We start from the raw sequence: 13,300 nt of genomic DNA on the forward strand, positions 1-13,300 counted from the left end.
CGAAACAAACAGATCACCATAAACAGTCACCGGGGGCTCCTTGGGCAGCCGCGCCGAAGGGAGGGGGAGGAGCGGAAGTTGTTGGCAGGGGCTGCTTCCCCGGCTCTCGCTCCCCGTGGCTGCTCGCACTTTTCCTGAAGGCCAGAGCTGCCTCCGTCGTTAACCCCCAGCAAGGTGAGGCACAGCTCTCTGGCAAGCAGGCATCCCCCGCTAATGGCAGGCAATGAGCAGAGACGGAAATCCCTGGGACGTGATTCTCTGAGGCTGGGAAGGCTGGGAATCCTTTGCAAGCTCACTGTCACCATGGATCCTCGCTGGGCGACTTCCAGGTTGGTCTTTGCAACCCACCTGGGCCCCGGAGCCACCACAAGGCTTAGAGCACTTCGGTTTGCCCAGTGGGGGGCATCTCCCAGGTAGCCTCCTGCCTGCCCAGCAGCTCTAAGAATCTGATTCCCCAAAGTCCTTTCACATGTCTCCCTCGGCCTTAAAGGCTGTCCCCCGGCTCTTTAAGTGACTGCCCCCCCCCCCACAACTCAGGACTCACTCTAAATGTTAGGCTACCTTGGCGAGGCCGTCCTGACTCCTCAGCCTGGGCCCCCACTGAATTTTCTCTTTCCCAGAACCTATTTTTCTCCTGCTCAAAGCACTCATTACCATTCATAACGATGTCTTTATTTGTGTGTTTGTTTGCTTATTACTCATCTCTCCTCTGACACAGTAAGCGCCATGAAGGCAGGGGCCACCTTTATTTTGTTCAACAATGTACTCCCAAATGCCTATCATAGTGCCTGGCACATAGTAGATGCTCAATAAATATTTCTTGAGTGGATGAATAAAATGCTGGTATTCTGCTTACTAGTCCATTCTGTGGAAATTTAAAAAGCACACCTATTGTCTCCATGCATAGGTCTCTCCCTAAAAGCTTCTTGCATTTGACTGTTGCAGCTTGTGTATCTGGGGGGAGAGAGCTAGCTAGCACCCAGCTACTTCCTTTCCCTGTCCACTTCCTCCTTCTTCATTGGGCCATGGTGCCCACGATCAGGCAGCTTTTTGGTTAGTGCTGGGGATTTGCCAAAAGGAACTGACTTTAATAGCAGTGTATCAAAATGTTACCTGGGGGGCCAGACTATGATGATACTTGATAATAATCCTCGAGTCCACCTTCCCTTCCCTTTGGGTGCTACTTTTAAGAAGTTATTTAGATTCCCTGTCTGAAAACAATGGCCAATATTCTCAAAGCTACAAATAACATTAAGTTGCTATGATGTCTGAAAACTTCTCTCCTTTCAGTTTGCCAGCCTTCCTTCTGGGAGCCTCTTGCAAGGCTGTCTCCTCTATTAAATAAATGGCCACAGCCATCCTGTTCCACACGCCGGCTTAGTTCCTCTTCCTTTGAAATTAAGTAATGAAGAGAGATGAGTTACCAGATCTCCAACATTTGAAAATGGTTCCCAAAGGGTTACCATGCCTTCTGTTCCCTTTCTTCCTGTCACTAGCTGCGACACCATGGGCATTCATGTGGTTTAGAAAGGTATGAGAGGCCCTGTGCTCTTTGATTATACTATTGAATGGCAACCAATCCATTTATTTCTGCTATATCATTCCCTAACACTACCAAGGAAGGTTTTCCCTCATCCCTAGTTTAAAATATTAATCATCTCAACTCTGAAAATCTTTTCAAAAAAGTCTATCACCATTTCAAATGTGTTTCTTTTGGCCTGGAAATTCTATCGCTTGGAATTGATCCCGCATATATACCAGGATGCAAAGATGCATGTACATCCAGAGCGTTCACCGAAACTGTTTGTAATACTGGTGCTCCCACAAAATGGAACCCTGAGCAGTCACAAAAAGGGTACGACAGATCTACATGTGTGGTCACAGGAAGATCTCCATGATGTCCTAAAGGAAACAAGCAAAGTTCGGTACAGTCGGATCCCATATGTCTTTAGAGTCTGTCCCTCCTCCTAATCCCAGGGTTTCTCTTTCCAGTTCATCTTTCCCACCAACTGGAATGAACATTCTAGAACATCATTTCTGTCAGATCTCTACTGCCAGAGGGAGAGTCCCAAGCAACCAAGCCATGGCAATGACAGAGGCAGGGTGGTGGAGTGTTTCCATGCTCTGGAATGGAGACCTGGATTTGAAGGTAGGTTCCACCACTGACTAGCTGTGTGACTTAGGGCAAATGAATTAACCTCTCTGAGTCTCAGCTTCCTCATCCAAAAAGTAGTCACAGGGTGGTTGTGAGGAAGAAATGAGAAAAGCATGTGAAGAGCTCAGCATGGTGCCTGGCACATAGTAAGCACTCAATAAATGGTAGTGTTATTATTATTATTAAACCAGGAATTGGTTTATTTGAAGTTCTTTGAGAAATGCTTTGTAACTTTATAACACCTTTTGGGTGAAGAAGGTTTGTACATTTCCTTCAGTTTTACTGGGTATCTAGTACCCATTGTGTACAGTAAGGCTGCCTTTGTTTGTCTATTTTTCCTGGTATGCACTACGAAAGCTGGCTCTCTTGTACTCCAGAATCTGGAGGACGTGTCTAAGTCCCTTGGATCCATGGCCTTCTGGAGTTTCTCTATAAACTTTGATCATATGACATCCTGTCTATGCCTTCATCTTCCCCGACTATTTTGCTCTAATCTTTCCTGCCTGCCCATGTAGGGCAGCCTCCCAGTGACTTCGGCCTTTTCCTGGCTTCATTAAGTCTTTCTTTATGGCTGCCTGTTTTGTGTTTCTCTTCTTTGGGATCAGGTGACTATTTTACTCCACTAATTCTTTAAAACCAAAAGGGCTGTTAACTGGTGCTGTGGAATGAAAGGGCATGCCAGTTCTGTTGTTTTTTTTTTTTCTTGTAGAATCCTAATTTTATGCCATTATTGTGAAAAGGCAATCATGTTTTTATATTCCATTTTGACTTCCTTCTCTTTCAAGTGGGCTCCCCGAGCGGAGTCACGTCTCAGCTCTGCCTGGGGGCCAATTCACTGTGTGACCTTGGGCGCATCAAAGAGACTCCTGTACCTGTCTCCTTGCCAGCAAGATGAGGGTGTTGGATCCGGGTTCCTAGCGTGTCTGCCAGCTCGGATGTTAAGTTCTTCTATGGTGTGGATGGGGTCCTGGAGGCAGTGACTACGGCTGAAGTTCTCTCATTATCCCCATGCCAGCGACTGGGACAGTTCTGTATATTTCTAAGCGCCCATCTTTCGAAAATTCTTCTATTGTATATGAAACGTCAAAAAAATTGGTTTTTCCTTTTCTCTGGGGCTCACCCCAGCAGCAAGCCGTAAGCCCCACTTACGCTGATAAGAACCGAACACACTGACCTCTGGTCAGATCTGATGGCAAAGGACGTTTCTCTCATCACCACCTCTGTTCCCAGGATCGCCGTCCTCCCACGCTTACATCCCTTGATACCTTCCAGGCAAATGCTGAATGGTTGATTATTTGCCCAGATGATTTTAGCATGCCCTCACTTGGATTTTGCCTCCAAAGTCTTTTTATTGAGAATTTTAATATTAAACATACACTAAGTCTCAAGCTTGATTTTAACTGATCCCACATGAAGGAATGATTTTCAGCTCATAACACATGAGGAACATCTGTTCTGCTTATTTGAATTCAGGCAGTACCGTTATTATTATTATAGAAGCTGACTGTCAAGTATCAATATTTGTCTCTTTTAGTTCCATTGGACTTTCCGGAGTGCCACTCCCATTGGTGGAGCTTTGAAACATACATCCTGGAGTCTAGAAAACAGTGGGACAACGCCCATTTTCCTTTCCCTTTTCCCCAACTTTGGCTGCCAAACTGGGGTCAGGCCCTGGCTATCTCTTGCATACATGGTTGGGCGTGAGAGTCCCTGTCAGATGCAGCCAGAGTCGTGTTCAAAAGTCCAGACATCAGGTGCACAGCCTTCAAGGCTGCCCCACGAAGGCCACCCCAGACCTTTGTTTGAAACAATCAGATCTTCAGTCCCCAGGGGGAATTTGGCTGAGCTGAGTTACACCTCTCTGGAGCCTCTAGATGGGCCATGAAGGAGAAAGTCTTCAGAAAAAAACCTTTGGAAAAGGTTCTCATCTTTGATGTTAGGACGCTCTGGTGTCTGACAATCAGTTAGTATTTGTTTCTAATAATCAAATACCAAAGCGTGTGTATGATTTACTTAAGAAAATAAACTCAAGCAGATTCAAGGGGTTCTTTATAAATAACTGTCAGTAATATTCCCATATGCTCTCATGAGTAGGAGGGAAAGGGGTGGGGTTATAGTCAGTGCTCTGGGAACTAAAGAAAACTCTGGCTATGCCCAAGGGCACGTGAACACTAAGGGCACTCATGCCAGGCTCCTATCCCTGGCAGCACGGGGGGTATTTTAACAAGGGCCTCATGAGATTATTCCCCTGCCTATGGGGTCTTAGAGGCAGGCAAGATGGGGCAGGCAGCACCTACCACAAAGGCAGTAGGTTGGCTCTAACTAAGCAGATTGGCTCAAAGTCAGGCTAAATATGTGATAAATAAGGGGAGGGCTTAAGTTGGAATCTTAACTACTAGTGTGACCTTGTCTAAGTCACTCAATTTCTCCGAGCCCCAGACTACTCACCTTTAAAATGGGACATTACTATTACCTGCTTGAGAGAGTTGTGAGGATTAAACGGGACGGTGTAAATAAATCACCCAGCACGTGTCTTGGGTGAGCTAAGTACTGCATGCCAAAAACATAGCAGCTGCTGCTACCTGGCGTGCATCTGAGGCCGAAGCCTCATGCCTATTACAACAACTAGCACGTGTAGGTACTAAAAAAAAGTGCTGGCTTGACAAAAAAAGGCCACGTATTGTCTAAGTCCACTTATATGAAAGATCCAGATTACGTAAATCCCTAGAGACAGAAAGTAGATTAGCGGTTTCCAGGAACTGGTGATCGGGGGATGGGGAATGACTGCTTAATAGGTATGGGGTCTCCTTTGTGGGTAATGAAAATGTTCCAGAACTAGACAGAGGTGATGATTGCACAACGTCGTGAACGTACTCAATGCCACTGACTCGTGCACTTTAAAATGGTTAAAATGGTTAAGTTTTGTGTTATTTGTATTTTACCACAAAAAATTCGCTGGCTTGGATTTAGCACTTTCTTCTCTTTTGTGGGTCTCTAATTCGCAGACAGCTCTGAGACAGTGCACACATACGGAGGCTGATAATCGGTATCTGCTTCCACCCCAGGGCGGGCTGGAGGCACTGGCTATGAGGCATGCACGCTCTAGGCCGACGCCCCGCAAAACACCTGGGCCCTCGCACTCATGTCATGCGAGCTGGTTGGTGGCTCTCTTGGCCTTGCCCCTGACCTGAGCCCATGTAGGAGGAGTGGGAACAGTAGGAACGGTGCCAGCAAGAAGCAGATGATTAGGCTGAGGCCCAGCAGAAACTGTGGTGTCCAGCTCCAAGCCTGCTGTTTCTCAGTCCCGGTGGGAGCCACTGACAGCCCTGCTCTCGGGAAAGGCCACTGTCCACGCTGCTGCAGGGAGCCCAATGGGGCTCATGTGCTTATTAAACCCATGCTGTACCCTCCTTCCTTGAGCAATCACCCAACACTCCAAATGCCTAGATCCTTGAGCTACTACCAGGAATGTCCCTGGAGTGAATTCATTTTGGGGGCATTGAGGGACGGGTTCCAATCTGGGGTCTAGAGGGTGACCGGTTGCATTTGAGATTTGTTACCCAATAAAAATCTCTGCTAAGGCCCAGGGCTGAAATAAGTCAGCTGGGTTCTGGACTCAGCAGGGATCGTTCATTAGCTAACACTTCTCATCTGTGATAGTTACAGACAGGGTTTTTCATGCCCCCCGAAATGGGCTTCAATGTTGCAGCTGGCAGACAGCTGTGGCCTCACAGTGTTTACATTACCCAGACTAATGCAGTCTGTGCAGGAGACACAGAATGAATCTGATTTAGCTTTTGGAAAATGGGATTTCGAAAAGTTCCGTGGTTTTTCTCTCGCCCCTCCCTTCCCGGACTGCAGAAAGACTGAGGTGGAACGAAACAGGCACGGCTAGGAAAGGAGGACGCCTGCTTCTCAGGCTGATGCTTTTCTTTGTTTGGGACTTCTTTATTTGACACCTCCAGGTGGCGGGTGCTGAGCTGAGACCATGGGATTAAGGTGACCAAACGTCGGGTCGTCACTCTGCAGCCTGGTCCTACTGGGTCAGCACGAGCTCCCTGGGGACTTAGCACAGCATGCACAGAGACAGCTGGGCAAAGTCCCCTCAGCAATGGGCTAGTCCCTTTCGCTCTAGATGTGAAAAGAACTGAAGGGCCAGGGTCCCCATACAGAGCTGGGTCCATGACCAATTGCCCACAAAATGGAAGCAGGGGCTGGTTAATCCTACTAGGGTCTGTAGGACCTACCACACCACTTCCTGAGGAACCTACTCAAGTTCAACAGTCATTTTGTTTTACTTCCTCAAGTCATTGTTAAATAAGTTTCCCAAATCGTGTGCATTCTTTCTTCAAAATGCATCTGACGTCCTCCCTTCTCCTCAGTCACCATTGCTACTGCTTGGGGTCAGGGCCATATTTCCTCATATCTGTACGAGGGCAACATCTTTCTAAACTGATCTCCTCTCCCCGGCCTTCTCTTCCTGATGGCTCTTCCAAATATCTAACCTTGTATCCCATCACACACCGTCCTGTCCCAACTCATCCCATCAAGAAACATTTCCTGAGTGCCGGCCACGGGTTAAACCCTTTGCTATGCATTAGACATATACACATCAACCAGATATATAAACTCTTCCCACAAGAAAATCAGTTTGAAGGGGAGAACTCCAAGGGAGCAGAGAATTACAGGAAAGTGTGAAAAGCGTTATGACAGGGCCCAGGGGATTGTGGGAGCCCAGAGGAACACACCGAACCCAGTGTTGAGGGGAGGGTGAAGAGAAGCTTCCCCTGACCTGGTTTGCATCTGGCTGCTCACCTCCTCAAAACCCTACATTGCTTTCATAATCTGTCTCCAACTTTCTTTTTTCAATCAAATATCCCATGACTCTCTTGAAAGAAATCTCTATTCCAGAAAGACTGGTGCTCTTGCCTGTTATTCAACATGTATAAACTCCGCTACCTCTTCAACTTTGCCCTTGCCCTTGGCCATTATCTGTCTTATTTGGGGCTGGATGGCTCCTGTTGGACAGGCAACACGTCTTCCCCCTCTCCTCCAGCACCAGCACAGTGCCTGGCACACAGTGTCTGACGACTGATGACCTACTCAGCACGTTTTCTTTTCACTATGGTACTGATCTGACTCACACAAGCAGGATAAATGATTTGGCCTCTATAAAACAGGGCTATCAGAAAAATCTGCGAATGCAGATGAAGGGGTTTGGAAAACTACTGATAAGTTTAGGTCACACTGTCCCCAGCTTTGTCTTGACCTCCTGGAAAGAGGATGTTGTCGATAATCAAGTGGAGATTAGCAGTTTCAAGAGCTTCAGTAGGCGTAGAGTTGGATATATTTTCCAATTCCGATTTAAATATTTAGCCTGATTTGTTTTGGGCTATATTTTGTTTTGTTTTGTTTTGTTTTGTTTTGTTTTGTTTTGGTCCCGGGCCTGTTGGTTAGGGCTAATTTGTACAGCTGCTTTTTCGTTTGGTTTCTTCCAAGAAAGCGAGAGGAAATAAGGTTGCCAGAAAATTTGCAGTTACCAAGGTTTTCCTAAGATGAATATTATTTTTCTCTTCTAATACTGCCAAATACAGTATAAAGAGAAGCATGTGATTATTCCACAAATTTAGTTGCACCAGGGGTCAGATCCTGTGCTCTATCCACATCCTGATGTTGAGAGACCTATACTGCACATTTCCTGACTGGCTCTTTGGTCAACCGTATTTCCATAGTTGTACCATATTTCCAAACTTGTAAATTCACCCTGATTCTAAGCTCGGATTCTCAGACTTGACTCCTCTTGGATTTCAGCAGGAAGGGCCAAAGGGGCTGCTTTGGGTAGGGCAGGGGCAAGAGAGGCAATGGAGAAGCTGGAGCCATGGAGAAAGAACACTGGAGAGGGAGTGAGGAGTGTCGAGCTCTGGTTCCTGCTCTGCCACTGACTAAATGTGTGGGCTGGGAAGTCACTTCCCCTTTCTGAGCATCTCCACAGGGAGGGCTGGAGTGGATAAGCTCCAAGTCCTTTCCTGTCCAATAATTTTGGACCCTGTGACTTTGTGATAGATGGTTCTATAAAGGCTAATAAGAAAATGTCAAGGTCTTGTGGGTGTTAACAAGGCTTCTCCCCCTTGGTCTGCCCTTAGGAGACATTTGCCCAAGCTGGTGCTTGGGCAACCTGAGAAGACTGAGAAGAATGGCCTGGAAGAGGGCACCCATGTTCTTACTAAAGGAACACCAAGTCTGGCCTGGATAGCTGGTACTGAGTCCCACTTAGGCCTGGAGGCTACTTTTTAAAACAGCTTTATTGAGATATGATTCACATATCATACAATTTATCCATTTAAAATGTATAGTTCAGTGGTTTTTAGTATAGTCACAGAATTGTTCAACCGTAACTACAGTCACTTTTAGAACATTTTCAAAAGCCCCTGATGAAAGAAACCCTGTCCCTTTAGCTGTCACTCTCCATCCCAAACTCCCTACCCTTCCCAGTCCTGGGCAACCACTAATGTTTATGTTTCTATGGATTAGCCTGTTCTGGATATTTCATAGACATGGAAACATATGATGTAGTCTTTTGTGTCTGGCTTCTTTCACTTAGCAGAATGTTTCCAAGGTTCATCCGTGTTGTAGCATGTGTCAGTCCTTCACGAGTTTTATGGCTGAATAATATTCCATTGGAAGGATATACCACATTTTGTTTATCCATTCATCAGTTGATGGACATTTGAGTGCTTTCCACTTCTTCGTTGTTATGCAAAGTGCTGCTATGAACCTTCATGCACACGTTTTTGTGTGGACATTTGTTTTCAATTCTCTTGGGTATGTACTTAGGAGTAGAACTGTTGGGTCATATGGTGACTCTGTGTTTAATTGCTTGAGAACTCCTGGACCATTTTGCAAAGTGGCTGCACCATTTTACTATCCCACCAGCAGTGTACGAGGGCTCCAATTTCTGGAGGCTACTTGTTAATCCTGTCCCATTGGTAGAGAATACTTTCCAAGCTTGACGGCTTGGAGAAGCCATCTCCCTGGAATAGTCTGACCATGTAATGTTAAGCTTTCAAGGGGACAATTTTTATAAGCAAGTCACCTCCATTTTGTTATATGGCGGTTGGATCCTGGGAGAAGATGACTTGGGGAAAGCCACTGTTGGCCTTTGAAATCTACAGTAATTCAGTGGAAACATTTCCAAGATATCTGATAGAATGACTTGTAATAAGACGCCATGGGTTTGTAGTGGGCTTATATCAATTTTAACCCTTTTAAGGTTACTTTCTGTCAGCATTCGATCATTTCTGGGGTAGAGGGAGTTGAGGGAGTTTTGGTATATCTGCCTACTCAGTTTCAGTGTCAACGTGTCCTGCCTGGGAATTGCGGAAGGAACAAAATAAGTCAGAAAGGAACCCAGTGCTTTAGGTGGGATGAAGGGATGAAGATATGTACTGGTGTGCTCAGGATGGTGCCAGTTTACACCTGCTATCCCAGTATTATTAATAACACTGTGCTTCACCCTCAAAAGTGTCCCAGTTTGGACGATATGTATGTCACCTCAGTTTTAGACTGCAAACATATAATGCCCAGAATCACACTCAGAGCTATAAAGGCTACAGAGTTTCACATCTTGATGAGCTTATATCTCACTGTGATAAAGAAAGGATGTCTCAAACTTGCTGAGACAGAGTGAGCAAAGACTGTACACAATGGAAAACAAATGCTGATGAGATTCAAAGTGTAGGAAAGTGCGTTTTGGAGGAGGGGTGGGATATAGTGTGGGGATGGAAGTTATCACAGCGGACGTTTCCATGAATGAGGTGAAGCTTAAGGAGAACCTTGAATGAGGTATAGGATTTGAGCACTCCAGGTTCCCTGACAGACCAAGGTCCTGAATAGCCTTCATCCTTGTTCTAATTAAAAGGCACCGTGCTCCCTTGTGCTTGGGCAGACAATTCACATGACCTCCCAGCTCATTTGGCAGCACTTGGGAGAAATCTGGCCTTGCAATCAGACTAAATGATGTGTTACCCTACACTTAATCTCCACCATCCATCAAAATCCAGAGGCCTTGGCCTCAGCCCTCGACAAGAGGCCCACAGTACCTGGGTAGGATTTCATCCAGGGAATGAATGCAAAGCCCCTAATTCTCCATCCATCTCAGCCCTCTGTAAACAGTTAAAGACTGCAGCCAACAGCAGAACTGCCAACCCAAATGAAAGCAGTGAGTCAGCAAAATAAAGACAGATGGCAGTGGATTAACTGTAGCATAGGCAGCAAGAAGCAGACCCCTCTTAGTTCTGCCTGGATAGCCTCCCCTCAATTTCGGGCGACCTAGTACTCACACAGAGTCCCTCATGACTTATGCTGGGGGGTGAGAGAAAGCATTTGCTGCACACACGGTGCATATAGCCATAGCAGTCTAGGCGAATGCTGTTTCAATCCACCGCCTCCAGGTGGTCCAGGCATGGGGAGGGGGACAGAGAGGACGGGGCAGATGGGAAGAAGACATTGATTAGGCTCTCCCTCAAGCTCTTCCACCTCCCTTGTCACAGGGCCATTTCCTTAGCTGGCCTCATTTCCAAGTCTTCCACTCTGTTGCCCCTTAACCATACTTCCTGCACCACATATTCCAGTTTGTGGCAACACCATCATCATCACCATAACTGGCCCTGGTCTTGCCCATCAGTTTAGTCAAGCTCAAAGTTTGGAGATGATAAAAGGTTGAAATTATGTCTAAAAATAATGTTTGCGATTGTATGTGAATTTCTCTGATCCATGTATATGATGATGAACCCCTAGCACTGTGCTTCCTAGAACACAGGATGTGCTCAATAAATATTTGTCGAGTGAAAGAATGGACGAATGAAAGCGCCGACACAAAACGTAGCCTAAAGACCAAAAACAAGATAGGGCCTCCCTGAAGTGAGATCCCTTATGTAAATATCTTTATTTATTCAATCAAGCAATCAGTCAATCAATAAGCATTTCCTAGCACCCCCCTGCCCGGCTACCCAATACTTTGTGCTCACCCATCACCTTGGCTACAGCAACGTTTTCTTAAGACTTTCTTCAAAAGGCCATCTTCTTAAACTGACCTATATCTTCATGCTGGCTTTTCGTATTCCTAAAACCTTTGATATTTGGGCTTCCTTGGAAGAGCTCCCAACAAATAACTGCCTTTCTATGAACAGTTCTTTGAGAAGTAGAATATGCTTAAGAATAATTCCAGACAATTCTTGGATATGGACAGGAATGGAAATAGGAATAAACACTTGACCTAGCTGAGTAGGAAAGGAACAAGAATAGGAGCGTGCTGGAGCGAGGGGTGGGAAAGGAAATAGCTCTCACTCTATACCCACCTCGTCTACCACTTCCCACCACTACCCTCTCTGCCTGGAATCAGAATTGTGACTTTTCTAGCCTGACTTTTCTGAATATTATTATTTAAAAAAATAATTCATTGACGTGAAATTCACATAACATTAGCCATTTAAAACTGAACAGGGGGCTTCCCTGGTGGCGCAGTGGTTGAGAATCTGCCTGCTAATGCAGAGGACACGGGTTCGAGCCCTGGTCTGGGAAGATCCCACATGCCACGGAGCAACTAGGCCTGTGAGCCACAACTACTGAGCCTGCGCGTCTAGAGCCTGTGCTCCGCAATAAGAGAGGCCACGATAGTGAGAGGCCCGCGCACCGCGATGAAGAGTGGTCCCCGCTTGCCGCAACTAGAGAAAGCCCTTGCACAGAAACGAAGACCCAACACAGCCAAAAATTAAAAAAATATATAAAAAAGTAAATTAAACAAACAAACAAACAAAAAACCCAAAAAACTGAACAGGGACTTCCCTGGTGGTCCAGTGGTTAAGACTGCATTTCCAATGCAGGGGGCACGGGTTCGATCCCTGGTTGGGGAACTAAGATCCTGCATGCCATGTGGTGTGGCCAAAAGATTAAAAAAAAAAAAAAAACCCTGAACATTTCAGTGGCATTTAGTACATTCACGTGTTGTGCAACCTCACCTCTATATAGTTCCCGAGCATTTCCATCACTCCAGGGTAAAACCCCTTACCCATTAAGCAGATTCTCCCCATTTCCTCCCTCCATCTAGCCCCTGGCAACCACCAATCTGTGTCCTGTCTCTATGCATTTACCTATTCTGGACATTTCATATGAATGGGATCATATAATATGTGACTGTTTTGTCCAGCTTCCTTCACTTAGCATAATGTTTTCAAGGTTCCTCCAAGTTGTAGCATGTGTCAGTGCTTCATCCCTTTTTATGGGTGAATGACATTCTATTGTATGGATACACCACGCTTTTAAAATTCATTCATCCATCGATGGGCTTTGGGCTTTTTCCACCTTTTGGCTATCATGAGTAGGGCTGCTATGAACATGTGTGTACAGGTACTAGTTTGAACCCCTGTTTCCAATTCTTTTCGTTGTACACCTAGGAGTGCAGTTGTGGGGTCATATGGTAACTTTGTTACTAAGAAGGTAATGTTTAACTTTTTGAGGAGCCACCAAACTGTTTTCCTACTCTATTATTTTAATACCTTCAAGGATGAGTAAACACAACAATAAAAGTGACCAATTCAAAGTCACCAGCATCTGTGAAGCTGACCTAGGTATCTCTGGGTTTTTGGCCCATGAGTCTGGGGGCTGCCTCAGGATTCTGAAGCACTGGCACTCGTGTTGACACCTAACCCTCTTTCCTTTCAGCTTTCCCTCTCCCTTTCTTTCCTTCCTTCACTCATTTAACAAATATTACTTGAGTGCCTTCCATCTTTTAAGTAGCGTGCTAGATATTGGGGGTACAGAGATGAATGACATGCAGTTCCTGTCTTTGAGGCCACTGAAAATTCTGAGGAGATGGGGCATGTTCAAGTCAAGGTGCCAGATATCATAGCCAGGAGAGTTCCAAATGCAGACACAGTGTCCCACATAGACACCAGCCTAGAAGCTCCTCAAGGGCAGTAGCTGTGTCCTGTTCTTTGCTCTATCCCTAGAACCTAGCACAGTGCCTGCAACACATGTGCTGTCAGCAGAGTAACCTCAGAAAGGTCTGAAGTAGGCTGCCTGGCAACATCTGCCCATCGCCTTTTCCCAGCACCCCTGGGGCCCACGTCGTGCCCTAAGGGCCATCTC

At 46.0% G+C, this 13,300-nt stretch overlaps 1 long non-coding RNA gene across 3 annotated transcripts; it reads left to right on the forward strand.

Annotated features, from left to right (window-relative positions):
* The first annotated feature begins 287 nt into the window (after positions 1-287).
* On the forward strand, positions 288-4,200 carry LOC309652031. 3 transcript variants are annotated; one of them, XR_014258517.1, is made up of 3 exons: positions 288-329; positions 1,291-1,925; positions 1,993-4,200. It is a non-coding gene; the product is annotated as an uncharacterized lncRNA (long non-coding RNA). The 3 variants fall into 3 exon arrangements; XR_014258519.1 differs by lacking the exon at positions 288-329 and having other exon boundaries at positions 1,181-1,925; positions 1,993-2,149; positions 2,941-4,200; XR_014258518.1 differs by lacking the exon at positions 288-329 and having other exon boundaries at positions 1,181-1,925.
* Positions 4,201-13,300: the final 9,100 nt, after the last annotated feature.

Source organism: Balaenoptera physalus (genome assembly GCF_965194825.1).
Source record: "Balaenoptera physalus genome assembly, chromosome: X".
Classification (NCBI taxonomy): Eukaryota; Metazoa; Chordata; class Mammalia; order Artiodactyla; family Balaenopteridae; genus Balaenoptera; species Balaenoptera physalus.